Source organism: Bicyclus anynana, chromosome 20, assembly GCF_947172395.1.
Source record: "Bicyclus anynana chromosome 20, ilBicAnyn1.1, whole genome shotgun sequence".
Classification (NCBI taxonomy): domain Eukaryota; kingdom Metazoa; phylum Arthropoda; class Insecta; order Lepidoptera; family Nymphalidae; genus Bicyclus; species Bicyclus anynana.
This window is the reverse complement of record NC_069102.1, coordinates 13,803,727-13,825,320: the sequence shown is the minus strand read 5'-3', so window position 1 is coordinate 13,825,320 and position 21,594 is coordinate 13,803,727. Positions and strand designations below refer to the sequence as shown.

At 37.7% G+C, this 21,594-nt stretch overlaps 1 protein-coding gene and 1 non-coding gene across 13 annotated transcripts in view; both read left to right on the top strand.

Moving 5' to 3' along the window:
- Positions 1–21,594, top strand: part of LOC112044815 (protein prickle) — a 408,579-nt gene that overhangs the window by 52,837 nt on the left and 334,148 nt on the right. The window lies entirely within an intron of this gene.
- Trnaw-cca (transfer RNA tryptophan (anticodon CCA)) lies at positions 6,120–6,191 on the top strand. The gene has a single exon. It is a non-coding gene; the product is annotated as a tRNA-Trp (tRNA).

Genomic DNA, 21,594 nt, shown 5'->3' with positions numbered 1-21,594 from the left:
TCTTATTACTATTTCTGCTGGATAGTTGATGTTACATGCAAGATATACTATCTTTGTATCTGCTTCCTCATGTGCTGGGCATGACAACTCTTCATCAATCCTTGAGACAACTTTGTTGCAATTATCAACAGTAAAAGAATGACACTTTCTGAAATTGATGTATATTGTTTTGTTGCCAATAAATGGCACCACTTCATCAGTAGCCCAATGTGAAATAAAAAAATTAACTAAAGCTTCTTTGAAATTTAAAATTTTCAACTCACCTATGGATGGTGCGCAGTAAAAGAACGCACTCGACTAAGCGCTCTATCTCACTCGCACCTACTTGAACAGTTGTTACCCCGCACTCGCACCTATAGTGGACTTTCGATGTGTCTGGCAAGATGTAAAAACCACGAAAACTGTCCGGCTATTGAGGTAACATCTTTTTATAAGTCCCCAAGTAACATATATAAAATTTAGCTTTTATACTATAACGAAAGTATAATTATAATTTATTAAAGTTTAGGGGTGTCTGGCAGGGGGTAGCAACTGTCATAAGTGTCCGGCAATGGATGACGAGATTTTTAAAGTTATCCCGAAGGAAATATTAAAAAATTGAGTTTTATACTTTAACGAATTTCAAGTACTATTTTATACACCTTTACTACCTGTTACCTGCCCAGGTAACCACAACCCAAACTTTATAGTCGCTGGTCGTTCTTACCTGTATAGGAGACATGTACAGAGAAACTTTCAACTTTTATAAAATAACGAAGGTCTGGCTGTCGTGGGCTCTTGCTCTATGAGACATTTACAAAGATAACTGGCGGAGTTAGGAAGTTGGTAGATTCGTAGATATATCGGAGTTTAAGTTAAGCAGTTGGTTCCGGTTATTATCATAACCGATTTTACAGTTTTAAACGTGGCTTTTTATTTCAGAAAAAGCCTACAATAAAGAACCAGTTTTCTTTTGTTACTACAATCACACAATATAATTTAGAACTAAGTAAGTTTAGCCTAATCTTTTAACCGCTTCTGCCACAGAGCCGTGGCCCAGCGTATACAGTCGCTGTTAACATACGCTCATAAAATCTGGCCTACCATTAAGCAACGTAGTAAGCAATTTTAAACTGTATGGCATTGGACAATAAGAGATATATTTGATAAGCAAAACATCGAGTTTTCTTTGCTGAAAGTAAACGTATTTCACATTTCATTTAGAACTAGCTGTACGCCGCGGTTTCACCTGCTTAGATCCACATAGATTCTTTGTGAATGATGGGATAACAAGTACCTACATAGGTTTATATGCTATCATCATCGGCCTATTTAAACGGCCAGGTACAGAGCCAGTTTTTTAAAACGTAAAAAATATGAAACTCTCTCATTCTCAAGTTTTTTCATTATTAAGGGAAATAGGGATTCAATTATTTCATGAAATTACTGGCTAAGCTCATAATTAAGAACACCGGATAGGCTACAAAAATAATCTACCATATTCCATCAATTTCACATTCCTTTTAAATAAAATGTGATAAACAATCACCTTATTTTAGTTTCAAAATCTAATCGAACCCAGGACTTTTCGGTTATAAACCAACGTATGAGTATATTATAATCATCTGCACCGTTACCCTTTATAGATAAATTAAAACAGATTTAACAGTTCACATTAGCGGCTGACGCGCGGCTGGTGGTAATAAAGGCAGTTCAGACGAGTTTATAAAGCGCACGTTTATCAGCGCGCTCGTAAATGAGTCCCCCGCACTGTCTCCGCACCTAGCCGCGGGGAAATGTGATGCTTGGAGCCAGAAAAAATTAGAAAATTACGGTTTTCTTCTTTGCTGAATTTAAGTTTACTTCATCTTATTCGTCGCAGAGTAATTTTGCTACGAATCTGAAGTATTTTGCATAGAAATTTCAGATCGAAATATTTAAACCTTAAATTTGAAATATTAGAAATTTAGACATTTGCTACGGTTGCATCATTTTGGTACCAATTTTACATTTTACATTTTGGTTAAGTGTTAGTGGTGCAAATTACCAATTTTAGTAGAATGTGAAGCCGGGTCCGATAACCCTGACGCGAGTTCAACATTTTTTACCCATACCAAAAAAGTGCACAACTCCTTTTTTTAAAAAAGAAGTTTCATACTTCAAAAAATGATTATACACTTGGATGATAAAAAAAACAGTATCTCATGTCAAATTTATAGGTTATATACCTATGAATTTCACATAAAATATTAAGTACTTGCCTAATTTAATTTAGTGTAAAAATATAACAAAATTGTCTTAATGCTATTATTAAAGTTAAAGTTATTTGGAAGAAAATATTATTATACTTAAAGTTATTTTTAAGCTTAGTTGCAGATGGACACCATGGTCAAATCTTTGTGATTTTTGTGGTTGTCCGTGTAATTTTTCCTTTTTATGTTTTGTAATTTTTTAATAAATAAATAAATAGTCAGGGTATCCGCTAGAAAATAATAATATTTCAGAACCGCACATCCCCTGGCCCGCCACAGCCACTATCGCGACACGACCGCCCCGAGCGACGCGCGGCCGGCTGCCGAATGTTAAGCGCGCTTTATATCGAGTGCGCCGTTTTATATCAAGTGCCACTTTGATATAAAGTGGCGTATACACTATACGTATATTATGAATGAACACACTGTCTGTCTGTAACAATTTCGTACCAAAACTGCTTAGAAAGATCGCAGGCAAAAAGGTTAATTTGGTTACATGTTACCTTGGTCCGATCACCAGGCTACGAATTCTAGCACCGTAGAGAAGTTAAGTATAGTAAGATATAGGAGTCTTGAGTTCTTGTCTTCATATTATTCACTAAGTTCAGCGATACAGTAATGAAAAGCTAACAGACATACAGACATAATAGACTTACTTTTACATTTACAATATTAGTAAGTATAGTCGTATATTTGATTTCATTAAGGTTTTAAATTTTGACGGCCTCCGTGGCGTAGTTAGATTTACAAAACGGAGGTCCTGGGTTCGATACCCGGCTGGACCGATTGAGGTTTCCTTAATAGGTCCAGGTCTGGCTGGTGGCAAAGACGTACCGCCAAGCGATTTAGCGTTCCGGTATGATGTCCGAAAGGGGTGTGGATTTTCATCTTCCTCCTAACAAGTTAGCCCGTTTCCATTTTAGATTGCATCATCACTTACCATCAGGGAAGATTGTAGTCAAGGACTAACTTGTAAAGAATAAAAAAAATAAGGTTAATATGAAATCCTACACAATTATTAATGCTTCACGTATTTTTTTTAATTTAAATCAACGAGCAACGTCAGGGCCCTTCGCTAGTCTTCAACAGAGTGGCACATTAGATATAAAGTGGCACGTCGTGTCGGATGGATGTCCCCGGGACACGGCAAGAGTCGTAACTCAGTTTTTATGCGACGCGGGGACAGAAATCTGATACTTTACGACTGAAGGAGTATGTTGGAGTTAATGCCGCGTGAAGCGATTGTGACGATCATTACCCATCTACCCACCTCGCACTTATATTTAATATTTATATCTAAACTTAAATAAATGATTAAATACTCGTATTTTAATTGCCTCGCTGATCAAGTCGTAGAGCCATGATAGCCCAGTTATTTACTCGATTTTTTGGTATCCAAATTCCATACTTTTAGCTAACTCAGAAGTGATTACAAAAATAAGAAAAGTACTGTCGAACAAAGGTTAATTCACAACATTTGTCAGGACAACTTAATTAACAAATTAAACTGTAACCAAAATAAGACCCTAGAATGGCAGAGAATGACCTTGAGTGAAGTCACGCATTTGTGAACGTTGTGTGTAGGGTTAAAGGCACCTTTGACTGTTAACAAACACTTCCCTTTTCCACTCAAGTCACTCTCCCCGCCTATCCCAAGTAACCCATAAAGAATTAGACAACAAGAGATGTGGACGGCCCGAACACCACGAGCACACTGAAGCCGTCCGAAAAAATCTTTTACCAATGGAAAGCTACATTTTTTGCGTATAAAATAGGCTATATTTTATTCCCGTACTCCCACCATAACAGGAACTACGCGGGTGAAATCGCGGGGCGTCCGCTTACTGCTGAACGCAGCTATACAGGGTGCTATGGAGTATTTTCCATAATTCTAATTTCTAGGGTTATATTCTTTAAGAAAAATTAATTAAAAATGTTTAAGGAACATGGTGTTTTAAAATGAATATTTTCGGAGTAAAAAATGTTTCTTTTGTAATTAGATCTTAAATTGTGTCCCTTATATCGCATCCTTATATTATAACCTAGCCAAACTTATTCATTGACTAGATGACGCCGCGCGGTTTCTCTCGTGGTTCGCGTTCCCGTAGGAATACGGGAATAATATATAGCCTATAGCCTTCCTCGATAAATGGGCTATCTAACACTGAAAGAATTTTTCAAATTGGACCAGAAGTTCCTGAGATTAACGCGTTCAATCAAACAAACAAACAAACTCTTCAGCTTTATAATATTAGTATAGACAAATATCATAAAGTAGCTTACTAGTGAAGTGCGGAGTGCCAATTCCAATATCTCGTCGATATCGAGTCTTACCACTACGATTGCGTTTTTTTAAATGCAAGGATAGATAAAAACGTGTGTTACATGGATAGTCGGAATTACGTGGATTACTATGTATGAAAACATGAAAAGATTTTTTTAGTTAAAAAATGCAGTTCGGCTCCATACTCCACAACACCCTGTATAAGCGACTTATAAAGTTGAAAACTGTTTTTTTCATACAATTCTTTCCGCGAACATTATGGCAGCTTCCCCTTCAATATATTTCACGAGCAGCCATCCATTTGTGACGCCGCGCCGGTGAGTACAGAGGGCGCTCCTAATCCAAGTTTAAAAGAAAACTCATTTATCGCTGGCGAGTAGTACTTTACTGCCTGTCACGTGACTCGGCGGGAATTGCTTAAACTGAAAATAAAGAGCCCTTTAAATGCCCCTTGGCTTATACCGTTTGGAGAAATGTTTTATATATATTTTTAGGGTACCGTACATTTAACAAAACAAGGACATCATATATGGCGATGGATATTTTTTAGGGTACCGTACATAAAAAAATACGGGGACATGTAGTGGTCATCATAATATATGGCGATGGACGTCCACTGCACGACACAGGTCTTTTGTAGGGACTTCTACACGATTCTGAGTCGACTTGATGTAGTCAGTTAACCTGGTGGGGGATCGACCAATGCGCTTTCTAGTGCGGGGTCGCCATTCCAGCACTTTGAGACACCAACGTCCGAGCCATTGTCACTTCAGCTTCGCGACTTGTTGAGCTATGTCGGTGACTTTGGTTCTTCTGCGGATCTTATCATTTCTGATTTGATCACGCAGTTATAGGTACTCCGAGCTCGGTCCATCGCCTGCCGTGTGACTTTGAGTGGAGGAATGAAGATGAAATTAAAACCATATACCTACTCAGGTAAGCTCGCGCGTCGGTGAGATGTAAGCGTGGCGTTGCCTAGCTGTAGCCGAAGCGATGCCTAGTTGACGGCGAGACAACGATACGATCCTTTTCCGAGTTGATATGTGTGCTATGACCCTCAGTGGCGTAGAAGGGCCTTGGAGGGCCTTGTATCAAAATTAGTTGGGGGCCCAAATGAAGGGTAAAGATTTCTCACAAAAGTAACAAAAATGCTCGCTTAAAATAAATATGACAGTGTTTTGGGCGCACGCTTAACCAGGGAAAAAAGAGATTTTGGATTACCTATATTTTACTAATTTTTATTGAACACGATTATCTCTGAAACTACTGTCCGATTTGAAAAATTCCTCCAGTGTTAGATAGCCCATTTATCGAGGAAGGCTATATATTATTTCCGTGTTCCTACGGGAACGAGAACCACGCGGGCGAAACCGCGTGGCGTCAGTTAGTAATACATAAAAAAATTATACTATCAATTGTTATTATCGAATTCTAATCTTTAACAATAAGAACTAAGTATGAATAAGACATCATACGAGTACTTATAAATCAATTTAAATAATTAGGCGATAAACCAAATCTTTAGAAAACAATAATAATAATCAGCTGTATGATTACTAATCAGTGCATATCAATGGTACCACAATTTGGTCGTCAGCCGCCAAGACTCCGTGGCGCAACGGTAGCGCGTCTGACTCCAGATCAGAAGGTTGCGTGTTCAAATCACGTCGGGGTCACGTTATTTAAAATTTTTGGTCTCCATACATTGAATATTGTAAAAAAATCAGGCATTAGTTTGCGTACGTTTATTAGGTATGTACAATAAGTAGTTGATCGATTTTGCTATGTTTTAGGAGAAAACATCACACATATCCAACGAATACGTTTTACTTCGAAACCAGAGCATCCTCAGGAGATTTTAACTGTACAATGCTAGTTGTATGTCTAAAATCTTTGAAATTTTTCATTGCCTGAAAAATAATCATGATAAGTAATTCTATCGCATGATTTTTTTTAATTCTTTACAAGTTAGCCCTTGACTACAATCTCACCCGATAGTGATGTAGTCTTAGATGGAAGCGGGCTAACTTGTTAGGAGGAGGATGAAAATCCACACACCTTTCAGTTTCTACACGGCATCGTACCGGAATACGAAATCGTTTGGCGGTACGTCTTTGCCGGTCATTTGACGGATAAAAAATCAACTGTTAGTTATTATAATCCTGCCATCATAGTCGTGATGAGGATAGATCCCTCACCAACCACTGTTTCCATACAATGTAAACCGAATCAACTTTGCGTTAGAGTTCCAACAAACCGGTCACTATGTCCAGTAGTCAATGCTACAACAAACTGTGCCGGCCATTACTGTATGACAGAGCGTCCGTCGTTCGAACAATGCTACTTTGTGAGATGAACCGACGGTGCCAATCATGAGCTAGTGGAGTACTTACTTGGACATAGGAGTGGTATAGCCTCTACGTTTTAACCTCTATGGTGCTGTTGTGAATGTCATGTTAGAACTGGGTAGAGAATGTTACTAGGTATGCAAAATCACTTGAAACATTGTTACATTAGAACATTTATATACATTTAAATACATTTAAATACACTACTTTTTGTTTTATTTAATCTACTTTATAAAAATAAGTCAAGTTTTCCTTCCTGACGCTATAACTCCAGAACGCACGAACCGATTTCCACGGTTTTGCATTCGTTGGAATGGCCTCGGACTCCGTGAGGTTTATAGCAAAGAAAAAGGGGTAGGGTAGGGTAGGGGTAGGCGTAAGTCAAAGCAAAGCTTGACCGAGTCCGCTAGTACTAAATAGTTATGATTTTACATGCATTCAAAGTTCGCATAAATATCGACTCCCGCTGACAGTGGCGATATTGTACGTGACGTCATCGTACAACACTTGCCCGGCCCGTTCAGGTAGTTTTGTATTAACGAACTAATTGCCCTTATATTAATTTACTCTTTGACTAATGGCTAACCATTAGTCCGTCAGTAGCTAAGTCAGAAGTACGAAATTGCATGAACGGGCCGTGCAAGTGTCATCATAATCCTCAGTTTAGCGAGACGTAGAACGCAAGCCTTAACAAAAACAACGTCTTTTGTGCGTCTCTAACTATATTAACTAATTAGCCGACGCAACGCGGTTTCACCCGCGTAATTCTCGTTCCCATAAGAATTATCATCATCATTATCAACCCATATTCGGCTCACTGCTGAGCTCGAGTCTTCTCTCAGAATGATAGGGGTTAGGCCAATAGTCCACCACGCTGGCCAAATGCGGATTGGCAGACTTCACATACGCAGAGAATTAAGAAAATTCTCTGGTATGCAGGTTTCCACACGATGTTTTTCCTTCACCGTTTTGAGACACGTGACATTTAATTTAGATAACAATACGGGGATAAAATACGGCCTATGACACTCACAAATAACGTTGCTTTCAAAATCGGCTGTGTAGATCCAGAGATTACGCCATACAATACCACAAACTTTACCTCTTTTTTAATATTAGCTTATAAGTACATATATAAAACGGAAACACGGTTGTAACTGAGTATAAAATATTCATTCTTCGGTGTACCAGTCGCGGTTACCGACAGGTGTCATGTCTAAACAAATCACACGGTGCGGTGCCTTGCGTTGTGGTGTGTTGCGGCGCTGGGAAGTTTTACCACTATCGCAGTGTAACTGTGGTTTAGAGTCATTTGAACAAGTAAGTAGTTTGACGGCCTCCGTGGCGCAGTGGTATGCGCGGTGGATTTAATGACGGAGGTCCTGGGTTCAATCCCCTGCCAATTGAGGTTTTCTTGATTGGTGCAGGTCTAGCTGGTGCGAGGCTTCGGCCGTGGCTAGTTACCACCCTACCGACAAAGACGTACCACCAAGCGATTTAGCGTTCAGGTACGATGTAGTGTAGAAACCGAAAGGAGTGTGGATTTTCATCCTCCACCTAACAAGTTAGCCCGCTTTCATCTTAGATTACATCATCACTTACCATCAGGTGAGATTGTAGTCAAGGGCTCACTTGTCAAGAATAAAAAAAAAGTAAAAATTGAACGAGTATGATGAGACCACAATGAGTTGTGAAAGTTATATTATTCAAGCATCTACTGGTATATATCAAAATGTTAAGATAGGTGCGCTTCAATAATTCAAAAATTTCTGCACCGATTGAGTTCAAATTTTGATGCAATAAACAACCAGCTAAAAAATAGAACAATTTTTTCCATCGGCTTGTCTATTTTCTTTATTCCTTTCTATTACTTCTTTCCTGTCTATTGGCTTCCTCTCCTCTTATGTCTTCCAAGTGAAGAAAAGAATAGCTGGAATGTGTGAAAGAGGACATATTGTGTGTAAAGGAAGTGGATGAGTAGACGAGTAATGCGTCTCCATTACTCGTCTACTCATTAACCACTTATTATCCATTATTATCCACTAATTGGGAAAGGAGATGATTTTGACGTGAATACGTCTTTAAAATTTGTAACATACTGGGTGAAAACCCCAAAAATTGAATAAAATCGGGGGATACCGACAGTTTAGTGTTGTAGCTATCAGTATCACATAAAGTATATTTTTAAAAACAATTACTATATTTACAGCACCTAAACTCAGGATATCATTATACATAGTCACACAATCTAACAACTGGAGCAAAAGCAGTTTTATCGAACAAAACAACATAATAATTTGAAATTGCAGTAAGAAAGTGGCGGTAGTCTCACAAATCTATAAGTTTAATTTAACTGTAACCTCGCGAACAACCGCAGGCGTATCGCTGCATACGCCTGCGGTTGTTCGCGAGACGTGATCCGAGAGAATCGGAACTGCACAGCATTCTCAGACAAATTATTGTAGAGGACCTGCCTCGCTAAACGTTACTTTTCTGTCAAAGTATATGATCAACGATCTAATGCGATTATAAAAAGTGTCTCTATAGCATCGATGTTAAATAGTTGTAATCGTGTTCGTCGGTTAAAGAGCTCCGTAAAAATACCTTTCTGTGTAATTAAATTGTGTAAAAAACGGGCAAAAACTTCTAGTTTAGTAGAAGATATATACCAAATCTATGCTCGTTTTCTTCAGAAAATGACAGACAATTTTGTTCGTGACTATGAGTGCGATACAGGTCCTTCTATAATTGGTCTGAGACAGCATTGGATTGTAGTTTCACTCCACTCTCTACTGAATACCAAAAAGTTATTACAGTCACTTTTTGACGGCCTCCGTGGCGCAGTGGTATGCGCGGTGGATTTACAAAACGGAGGTCCTGGGTTCGATCCCCGGCTGGGCTGATTGAGATTTTCTTAATTTGTCCCGGTCTGGCTGGTGGGCCACACTACCGGCAAAGACGTACCGCCAAGCGATTTAGCGTTCCGGTACGAATCCGTGTAGAAACGAAAGAGGTGTGGATTTTCATCCTCCTCCTATCAAGTTAGCTTCCACCGTAGACTGCATTACACTTACCATCAGGTGAGATTGTAGTCAAGGGCTAACTTGTAAAGTAAAGTAAAAAAAAAACTTAATTTTCAATTGAAATGCTGCCTAATACAAGAATCTTAACCCTTGAGTGGTCGCGTGGATAACAGGGATAGTCCATCCCTACAAAATGGAAAATATCTGAAAAACGGTTAGCCTAATGCACTTCTAGGTACTTTCAAATGTACCTTTGAGAGATACGTTTTTAATAAAATTAGATTTTATGATTTTATATAGTTAATAGGACGTGATAGCCCAATTAATATGACCTCTGCCTCCGATTCCGGAGGGTGTGCGTTCGAATGCGGTCCGGGGCATACACCTCCAACTTTACAGTTGTGTGCATTTTAAGAAATTAAATATCACTTGTCTCAATCGGTGAAGTAAAACATCGTGAGGAAACCTGCATACCATAGAATTATCTTAATTCTCTGCGTGTGTGAAGTCTACCAATCCGCATTGGGCCAGCGTGGTGGACTATTGGCCTTACCCCTCTCATTCTGAGAGGAGACTCGAGCTCAGCAGTGAGCCGTATATGGGTTGATGACGACGACTAGCGGACAAGTGGTAAAAAGATTTTAAAAATCTTTTTACCACTGGAAAGCCACGTTGTCTGTGAGTGCTATTAGCTATATATTATCTTCATATTCTTAAGGAAACTACATGAGTGAAACCGCGAAGTGTCTGCTTATATAACTACAAAAAGAGGTAAAATTTTAATAATATTAAACATTGGCCATATTAGTAAAAACCTGGATGGATTTATTGTGGTCTTCTCAGTTTCAGACATTTGATCCAATTTTAAACTTGGAAATTAAAACTATAAGAGCTTACTTATCAATAACGTAACAAATGTTATTGTAGGCGTTTCAAAATAAACTTTGAGATAATTATTGAACTAAATTAAAACGATTAAAATGAATTTCAAGTTTTATTATAAGTACTAGCGGACGCCCGCGACTTCGTCCGCGTGAAAGTCGTTATAAACTTTCAACTACCCCTATCCTACCCTACCCTAACCTACCTCTACCCTACCACTACCCTACCCTATCCCAACCCTACGACTACCCTACCACTACCATACCCCTGCCCTACCCTACCCTACCCCTACCCTACTCATTAAGGCTGCACTTCTTTATTTATACGCCTATTTTTTCCTCCCACCGCGAGTCGCGTCGAGCGCGGCAGCCGTTACACAAAAATAATCCATAAAGCATGAATTAGTATTCACGCGCGTATGGCTTAGCGTATTTCATGTATAACTACAGTTACACGTGTTATTGTGAGTCAACCATAAAAGATAGACATATATATGCTGTTGTGTTTTTTTTAATAATTTTAAGGAGAACATTTCCGTCATAAATGATTTCTATGTAGCTTTATCCATTAAGACTGTACACGCGACGGAAGCTTAAAAAATGGAGTAACTTCTCCCGTTTTCTCAACATTTCTCTTCACTGCTCTGCTCCTATTGATCGTAGCGTAATGAATACTTTAACCTGCCCAGGAGTATGTAGAATAATTATACCAAGTTTCGTTAAAATCCGTCCAGTAGTTTTTGTTTCTATAAAGAACATACAGACAGACAGACAGACAGACAGACAGACAAAAATTTACTGATTGCATTTTTGGCATCAGTATCGATCACTAATCACCCCCTGATAGTTATTTTGGAAATATATTTCATGTACAGAATTGACCTCTCTACAGATTTATTATAAGTATAGATTAAATTTCAAGTATCCATCGGCTGACAATGATGATTTTAGAATTATTCCTGGCGATTAATAGATTTGCCCGGAAATTAGTTTTGTAAACAGAGAGGTTATTTATAATCGAAATGCATCTGTTTTTAAAACACACACTATTGTTAGCGTCAGCTTTTTCCCGCCATTTTTAATCTCGCATCATTTCTACAACCTTCAAATCATCCAACCTTCGTTTGTCTTTGCGTCTTACAGTTTATACAGACAATGATTACAGGGAATAGTAATCTTCAGTCTAGTCTATGTGGACTATGAGTCTGCAATGGTCACATCTTCCTCATTTTATGTAAGCTGAGAGTTTGTCGACGCTCGTTCTAAGTACGGTAGGCGACTGTGGAGTATGGAACTTGGCTTTAGAAGGTAGAAAGTTTCAATGGTGGTTCATTCAACCACCGAAAACGGCCTCTTTTGACGGCTTCCGTGGCGCAGTGGTATGCGCGGTGGATTTACAAAAACGGAGGTCCTGGGTTCGATCCCCGGCTGGGCAGATTGAGATTTTCTTAATTTGTCCAGGTCTGGCTGGTAGGAGGCTTCGGCCGTGGTTAGTTACCACCCTACCGGCAAAGACGTACCGCCAAGCGATTTAGCGTTCCGGTACGATGCCGTGTAGAAACCGAAAGGAGTGTGGATTTTCATCCTCCTCCTAACAAGTTAGCCCGCTTCCAGCTTAGACTGCATCATCACTTACCATCAGGTGAGATTGTAGTCAAGGGCTAACTTGTAAAGAATAAAAAAAAAGTGTTTTTTTTTCTCCTTACATAATATTAGAAATCATGTGTAGAGTGACCAATTACTTAGTTTCAGTAGCTGTAAAGACACGATTGTTGATCATAATTTAAGAGTCTCTAATAGGGTAGTTGACTCATATTAAATTTAATATAAACAATATTAATTTCGTGGAGTACATGAAATAAGGGTCCGAAATAAAATTTAAATTATCACGTATTCATTAAAATTTTAAAAACGTCAAAAACGCTGTCGTCCATTTTGTGACGTCACTAACACACTTGATGTACTAAACGTCAAACTAATTGCTATTTAGCATTTTTGTCAAACGCTCCGTTTGTAAGAGATTGATTATAGTGATGTCACGAAACAGTTGAAATATAGACCGTCATGGCCGACAGGCGTTTTAGCTCGTATTGTCAAAAACATATTTAAAAACTAAAATTTTCATGTAATCACGTTTCAAGAAAATATGAAAAAAAAAATTCAATCCAGTAGAACGATAATAAACAACTTAAGACCATCAAAAAAAGTGTCAACTAGCCTATTAAGAGTTATCAATATTGTAACTGTCTGTCTGACCATAGTGGACATGGCTTGGTAACACAGCGATTTGCACAATATGGTCCAAACTCCATAGTTACCTTACTTATTTAGGCATTTGCTGACTAATATTCAGCTATGTAATAGGTAGGTAGGTCTGGCTGTATCATACGTCACGTACGATAATGAACAAAAAACTGACGTATGCTTCACACTGCGTGTCTAGTTGTGAGACCTGTTGACTCGTCGCCAGACCAGTCGCCTGACGAGTCGACGGACTGAACCCGTTGAACGACTTGGCTATTACAGTCATCTCGGCGTAATTGATTTGCTCTTATTAAATGAAAATTGACTCGAATGATTTAAGGTTCGCTTGAGTGATGGGATTTTTATACGCTTGTAAATTTGATTAACGACTGGCTTACATCAATTTGAGGTGTAAAACATGGTTCGATGGTGTAAAAATAACGTGTCCCTAAATAATAATTATACTGACAGCATAAAGGTATTGCAAATTGAAAAAATATTATTTATACCTTTATTATTCTTGCAAAGACGGAACGTATTCGTAATTAAGATCAATATATTAATGGGCAAACACAACACGTCAATGTTTTTTCCTATATTTGCCTTTTATGTTTAGTAATTGAAACAGAAAGAATGTTGGAGACATCTCTTCGTTTTATCGTGGTATGTACCCGTTTAAATAACATTCATAATGAACAACCACGAAATAAGTTTAAAATCATTAATGTTGGAGACATTTGTACAATTGTCCAAGAGTGGTTGGGTACACATCATGCAAGAATATGTGCATACAAACCTGAATTGGAGAAGGAATATTCAACTTTCAAGTATATTTTCCGCGGCATAAATCATGTCTCCTTTCACCAGTTACTATCTAGCGACTTTTAAGAAAATTTAAAGAATTTAGCTTCTCTCTTTTCTTTTTGTTTTTCTTTCATTTCTTGTCAAAAGTTTGTTTGGAACCCTCGTAACTTTAATGTAAGTTTTCGACTTTACTTTGCACCATTAAATCCAAATAACTAAGCCAAATTAAAATAAATAAATTTTGAATTTTTGAAAGATTTCATTGTTTGTTTGCATTGATATAATTCTGAAACTACTGAACAGATTTGAGAAATTCTTTCACTGTCGGGAAGCTACAGTATCCCCGGATGCTATAGGCTATATTTTATCCTCATAGTTCTACGGGAACGGGAACTACGCGGATAAAACCGCTTGACGTCCGCTAGTATTAAGTTAAGTTCCTCACCATCCTTAAACTTTAAGTTCGATATTTAAGGAACTTCTAATACGGGCCTAAGTCTATAATTTTGCGTTGGCATGTTATAGACAGGACATAAACAATTTCCTCTGCACAGTACTCTTTCTCGCTGTATGATCAACGTAGCTCGGGGTAATTACAATAAAATGCTATCTCAATATGAGATCGCCTTGCCGGTTTTTGCGTGTTTTACACTTTTTGCGCGCCCCCATTACTGCCCGATTCGCTGCCAGGAATCAAACCGGTTACCCGCTCTCAAAACCATACGGTACCCGCCCGTATCATTAAAGTGCTCTTTTTATTTTTTACCTCCATTATGGTTAATTGCGGAGATGACCTGTAAAGGTCAGCGTCTAGTAACTTGATCTTTACATCGTCTTAGACTTCTACTGGATCCTGGATACTTTCATCATCAGAGTTTTTATAGTCATAATTGATCAAATTTCCGCGAAGCTGAGCGACTCGCGATTGTAGACATCATTTATGCAAAGGTCATCATGTGCCGAGAAAAACTGGCCAACTTTGATGCGGACTTGCGAAGTGTACCGTACCATTATCTATATAAACTGCAAAATAATCACGTTTGTTGTATGGAAGTCTCCTTAAATATTTATTTTATTATATTTTTCAGTATTAGACAGGCAACATAAATACGTAATCTCTAAAAAATTTAAGTGTCTAATTATCATGTATCATGAGTTACCTGTGACAAGACGGACGGATGTTCAGTGGTCTCAAAGTTAAAGTCAGAATTCATTTATTTCAATTCGGCTTGTCTATGGGTGAACAATTAGATGGATGGTGGTGGATGTATTTCTTATAATTATTTTATTTAATAAAATTTAGATTTTATTATCCTTTTATTTCTTAGTGTTATTTTATTTTAAATGTATTTTGAAGGATAATAAAGAAAGATAGGAAATATTATACTTAGTTTAAATCACTTTAAATCTTCAGGTTTCGTATATGAGATGTTGATAATAATAAAAATTAAAGTCGACAACTTGAAATTAAAGTTACGAGGCTTCCAAACGAGCCATCTATCACCTCCCGTTTTACCGTTTAAGTGCGGAACCCTGAAACCCTTTATACGTGGACTGATAGCCACGTAGCCTAAAATGTGCACACTAATTCGCCAGAAATCATTATCCTTTTACGGTATCTCCACAGAGTGTAGAACAGTGTCGGACTGTTTATGGTAATGCGAAAGATTGCACAGGCTGGCACTACAACGTAGGTGCTAACTGTTGCGTGGCTGTATACACTATACTAAAAGACTATACAGTCTGTGTAGTTTTGTTAGAAAGCTTGCGACAGCCAGATATACTTCATTCTTGAAAGCCTAAAACTTCAAAAAATCAAAATCGAAATTAATTTATTTCAAACTAGCGAACTAGACTTCGTCCGCGTGGGATTCAGCTTTTCACAAATCCCGCGGGAACTATGGCTTTTACTGGGACGAAAAACCTATGTGTTAATCCAGAGTAAAATCTATTACCATTTCAAATTTCAGCCAAATCGCTTCAGTAGCGCAGCGAGTAAGTCAGTTAAGAGTTACTCACACACAACAATTTTTTAACATTAGTGTGATAAGCGTAGTTTAAAAGCAATCTTGAAACGTCTTGTTTGGTTATTACCAGTTTCGTTAGCCCATGCTTCTTCCACAGGTATTTTTTTTCTTCGTCGCTACAATCATGACCGAGTGGTCACTTTAGGGGTGGTGGCAATCTTTATGATCCGTCGCCATACTGTAGCTATTCTAGTACATTCGTGGAATGAACTATGTAGATCGGTTTTGTTTCGATCAGTCTTGTCGCATCAGTCGCATTGGTGATCTGAGATAGGTAAGTATTTAACCATCATGTAAAAAATACGCTTTATACTTCGACATTCCAGGATATGGAACGATATTTTATATTATAGATATGTCGCGTCCCTACAAAGTCACCGCAAAAAGTGATCCGAAATTATATAGTCCACTGAGTCAACTTTGTGTATACACAACTCGATGTTGTTATATTTAGGTAGATATTATTTGTTTAAACAACTTTCGTTGTTTAATATGCGACTAAATGAAATTTTGATGCGCTTTTGCCCTATCTCTAGTATATCATTCAAATCTACCACGGTCCAAACTCTATATTTCCTAGTTGTTACTTATGTTAGGAGAATAGACTTAAGGTCGCCATTGACGGTCAATTATTCTCACGTTTCTGAAAAGCATACAGGCAGTACCCACGCGGCATACTATGCAAGTCATGTACGCAGTGACGTGAGAATAATTGACCGTTTGTGGCTAGCATTACAAACTGTCAGCCTTTCTTAAGTGAGGTATGTCTGACACTCACAGGCCATAGTCAGGGTCTTGCTCGCTCACAGCTCGCAGCTGTTTAGAGCTCGTATAAGAGTCTGTGTAGTGGTTATATAATTTAATGGCACGTAATCTTTGCGATGTAAACGCTTGCGTGGGATGTTATGTTTTACACATAATTATTGTAAAGAAAACAATTTACTATTTTAGTAATAATATTCGCCAACAGGGAAAATATGCTGATTTTATTTTTTTCACACCGATCGTAGTGATTTATTAACAGGTGTATCCTCTATGATGCGTATTTTACTGATTGACAGTTCTCTATGCAAACGCGGGCTTCCTCTCCTTGGTCTCTCTCTCTTCTCTCTCCTTAATTGTCGTAGTTTATGGCCAATTTTCAGTACTGTAATATTTGTATAATTTGGGACCAAGTTTAAGTATGGAGACTAGGTTTCTCCTTTCCATAACTATAACTTGAAAAATCATGCTTTCGTCACAAACTTTCAACCCCCTATTTTTACCTCTTTAATTCTATTTCAATTTGAGGAGCAAAAAGTAGGGTATATTTTGTTCCAACATCCTATTTATAATGATAATCTTTTTGTAATCTAAAAATATAAGCTAAGTGCTGTGTAAAAATATCTCAAGTGATTACGAAAGATATTTTTATATTTTTGAATTCAAAAATATAAAAATAATGAAATATGTCTACCTTAATGTATCCATAGTAATATCAAAGAACTTTTGGTCAAGTTAAAGCATTGTTTGCAAAACGTTTACTAAAACGTATTTCAAAGAAAAGCCCAAACGTTTCGTTTGTGAAATTTGTTAAAAATTCGCCGCTCGCGGAACTTTAAAAATATTTTAGTGTTCCCGCGGCTCGCAATTATGAAATTATACTGCGGACAAAGAAATTCGTGAACAAAAACTGTATATTTTGAAAGTTGTTCATGAAATAACAGTGTTCATGTCCATTGTTGGTCCACACTGCGGATTCTTGAGCAGGTGTTTGGAATACTACAATCTGACTACAATGTAAGCTGTTGTAAAAACTTTGGATTAAATTTTATCGTGGCCATACTTGGATACAATGTACCATTTTCACATTGACGATATTGCAGCGTACGCTGCGTCGTGATGTAATAAATTCTTACTAATATTATAAATGCGGATATAAGTTTGTATGTTTGTTACGGTTACAAAGCTAAACCACTTAACTGATTTGATTGAAATTTGTTAGAATTTACTTTTTATCCGAGATGAAAATATCCTATGTTCTGCGCATGCAATTTATCTATATACTTACAAAGGGGTGTGAATTTTCATCCTACTCCTAACAAGTTAGCCCGTTTTAATCACAGATTCAATCATCACTTATCATCAGGTAAGATTGACAAGGGATAACTTATAAAGAATAAAAAGAAAACCCAAATGTCATCCATATCTGTTCAGTATCTCCGTCAGGAAAAGCCATCAAACAGACTTACTTTCGATTTTATAGTAGGTATTTAATAGTCCTTATTGTGTATTTCTACAAAAGTCGCCATAAAAACCTGTATTTGTACTATAATATCTCCAGCGTGAAATATTCTCGACATAGAAACGGTTAGATTTAAATGGTATACTTTAATTTCTATTATCGTAGAGAATAATAGGATAGGATAATAGAGGAGAACCACTCTCCTATGAGGAGTGAGGCCTGTCCCTGTAGTAAGTAATAATAAATGTTTTTTTTTTTTAAATCTGAAACATTAAAATAGACTGATAATTAATGATACCTAAACTCACCATATTTTTATTTTCGAAAGAATATTTGCCATATCTTTTTCTAGCGGACGCCCGCGATATCGTTCGCGTGGAATTCAGTTTTTCAGAAATCCCTCGGGAACCATATATTTTTCCGAGATAAAAAGCAGCCTACGTGTTAAGTAAAGTAAAATCTATTTCTATTTAACTTTACAGCCAAATCGCTTCAGTAGCCGCAGCGTAAAGGAGGAAGAAACATACAAACTTGTGCATTTATAATATTAGTGTAATGGCCGATATTCATTAGCCTCCAACTAGTCCAAAAATACTGTTTGAAATGTGGACTTCGATCCACCAACAGGTGGGGATTGAACCACGATCGATGTGATGAGTCCAGCTCATTTACTGTTGAGCTATTGAGGGCTATATTTGGTCTGTATCTCTGTAGAGTAGATAAGTTGTTAGGCTAAGTGTTGGCAAACACCACAGCTACGCACGGTAACCCGATAGCCACCGTAACCCAACGCCGCGCCGCCCAGCGCTGCACGCGCGCTCCAACTGTCGCAGGGTATTATCGCCGCTGACATCTCTTTACATTTTTTAGGGGTCCCTAGACAAATAACTAGTCTGTCTCGTTGGTCCGGTGGTTACTGGGTTCAGCTACGAATTATTATACGAGAAATAGTAGAAATTAGCTTTGCTGTAGTACTTCTGCTGGGGAGCTTTGTCAGAAAAATCACGTGATTATAATAATTATTATAGCTATTATAAGTCTAACTTTATCCCAAGTGCCCGTCAATTAGCATAGGAGCAGCGAGGTTACTTTTTACTCTCATTAGGGAGATGAGCCGTGTAGGTCATTAAAATAAGCTGATGATAATGGAGTTAAAGAAGAAATAATGGAATTATTCATTTAATATTCGCCTATACCTCTAATTAGTCGTATATACTAGAAGTGGGTAAGGCAATAAGTCTAACCGACCCAATCCGGGTCGATCGAACATATTATCATATTATTAATGATGAATATACTTAAACAATGAATCAAATATGCTTTAAAACGTTAAAGCTAAATTAAAGATGGAAGTTAAAGAAGAAAGAAGAAATGGAACGAGCTATGTTAGTGTCTCTGCGTGATCGAATCAGAAATGACGAGATCCGCAGAAGAACCATAGTCACCGACATAGCTCAACGAGTTGCGAAGCTGAAGTGGCAATGGGCGGGGCACATAGTACCAAGAGCCGATGGACGTTGAGGTCCCAAAGTGCTGGAATGGCGACCCCGCACTAGTAAGCGCAGTGTAGGTCTACCCCCCCAGGAAGACTGACAACATCAAGCGAGTCGCAGGTATTCGCTGGATGCAGGCGGCTCAGTATCGTGATGTTTGGAAGTCCCTACAAAAGGCCTATGTCCTGCAGTAGACGTCTATCCGCTGATATGATGAAGTTAAAACTTATATGTGAAAACCTCAGTACGTTCAAGGCTTAATAGATCTGGAGCATTAATATACTCTCACCTTTATATTACGAGTATACACAGCTGAACTGAAATATAAACTGTCGTAACTCATAAACAACAATAAACCGGTTTATAAGGGACAGTGCACGTAACGACGCGGACACGTGTCGCCGCCGTGTCGTGAGGGCGTTTATAGCGCAATAAGTAACGTGTGCTGCGTGGAATGGGCTCTGTACGAAGGATTACACACTCACTTATACAGGTAATAAAAACTTTATATGGATATTAAATCAGAGGATCATAAAAAATGTGGGAACAGTATGTAGTATGTATGTTTTTCTAGTTAAAAGAAGTGATATAACTTACTTCGGAGAGCATGTAAAGCTGTCAATCCTGAACTAGATTTTTCTACTTTCCTGTTTTTTCATTTTGCATATGAAAATAGGGAAATCGAGAGTGTACTTGAGTTTACTTAGACATTTGTGGCTTATAATATCTCCTGTGTCCAAATCAAAATGATTCAATCTCTTTAGATTGATTAATGTGTCTAAATTTGATCGAGAAGACAATATCTCTCGCATCGGAGTAGGTAATTTGCAAATATCCGCTCTTATGAAGAACAAAACAAATTTTTAATTGTAATATGATTTTGTGATGATACAGTTTCTTAGTAATATATTGTGAAATTTCCGCGCGCTTCAAGGCGAAAACATTGTACGTATTAAAATGATTAAAAATTTGTATTGCAGTAGCTTGGTAAATTTCATCCCCTCTTTTAAAAGGAGTCCTGCTATTGGCCATTATAATAAGCTGATGATAAAGATATAAGCGTCAAAGAAATAGTTTGTTACATTGACAAATTCAAATGACATGCAAAAAATATAGTTATTGTTAAACAGGTTCCACATGGTATTGACATTAATGGCGGCTGTCCGAAGTGATCATGCTATGATCTTCATCGCACTGTAATTGATTCGTTTGGACGTTTCTTTTTAATGAATTATTTACTTAGTCTACTTTTTGCGGGGGTTTATAGGAATTAGCATTAATTTTTAGCATAATCTTATTTTGAACTAGTTGATACTCGCGACTTTTTTCGTGTGAATTTAGTGTGCTATGTAGAAAATTGTTTAGTTATTTCTTATCTATCTCCGTTTTTCCCACGTAAATCTTGACCCCGTGGGATTTCGGGATTGGGATTGGGATAGCCTATACGATGCTAGTCTGTCGACGAGTAATGTAGTCTATCTTCTAGTGAAATTCCCATTAAAATCGCGGTTCTGCCGTCCTAGAGATTATCACGGTCAATCTCACAGATAAACAAACATTTTTGAAAAGTTCGTTTGTGTTTTAGTATCGTATAATTATAATTACTTGAGAAAACACAGTAAATAATTTTGAAATCACAGACTGGCGCTTCTATTTTATTTATACTCTATTGCATGATGTTTTGATTTTCTTCGAACAAAATGAATAAGTACAAGACTTAAAAATACAGATAAGTATTGTATTTTTGAACGACGGTTTTCTTCGGTTTTAATCATGAGGTCTTGACTGAAGACCTCATAAATTTTGAACAGTGAAAGCAACATTTACTATGTCTTAGCAACCAAAGCTGTATGTAATGTTTCTGGTGCTATGTTCTATGACCGCCGCCATCTTTCCCCGTCTCCGTGGGAACCTCCGCCCCGCGCGCCCTCTGATGTTATCACTGACATTTACATATTATGATTTTTGTCAAAGTACCACGCTCGAACGATAGCTCTTATTGTCACAGCACTAGAGGTCATAATACTGATGAGTA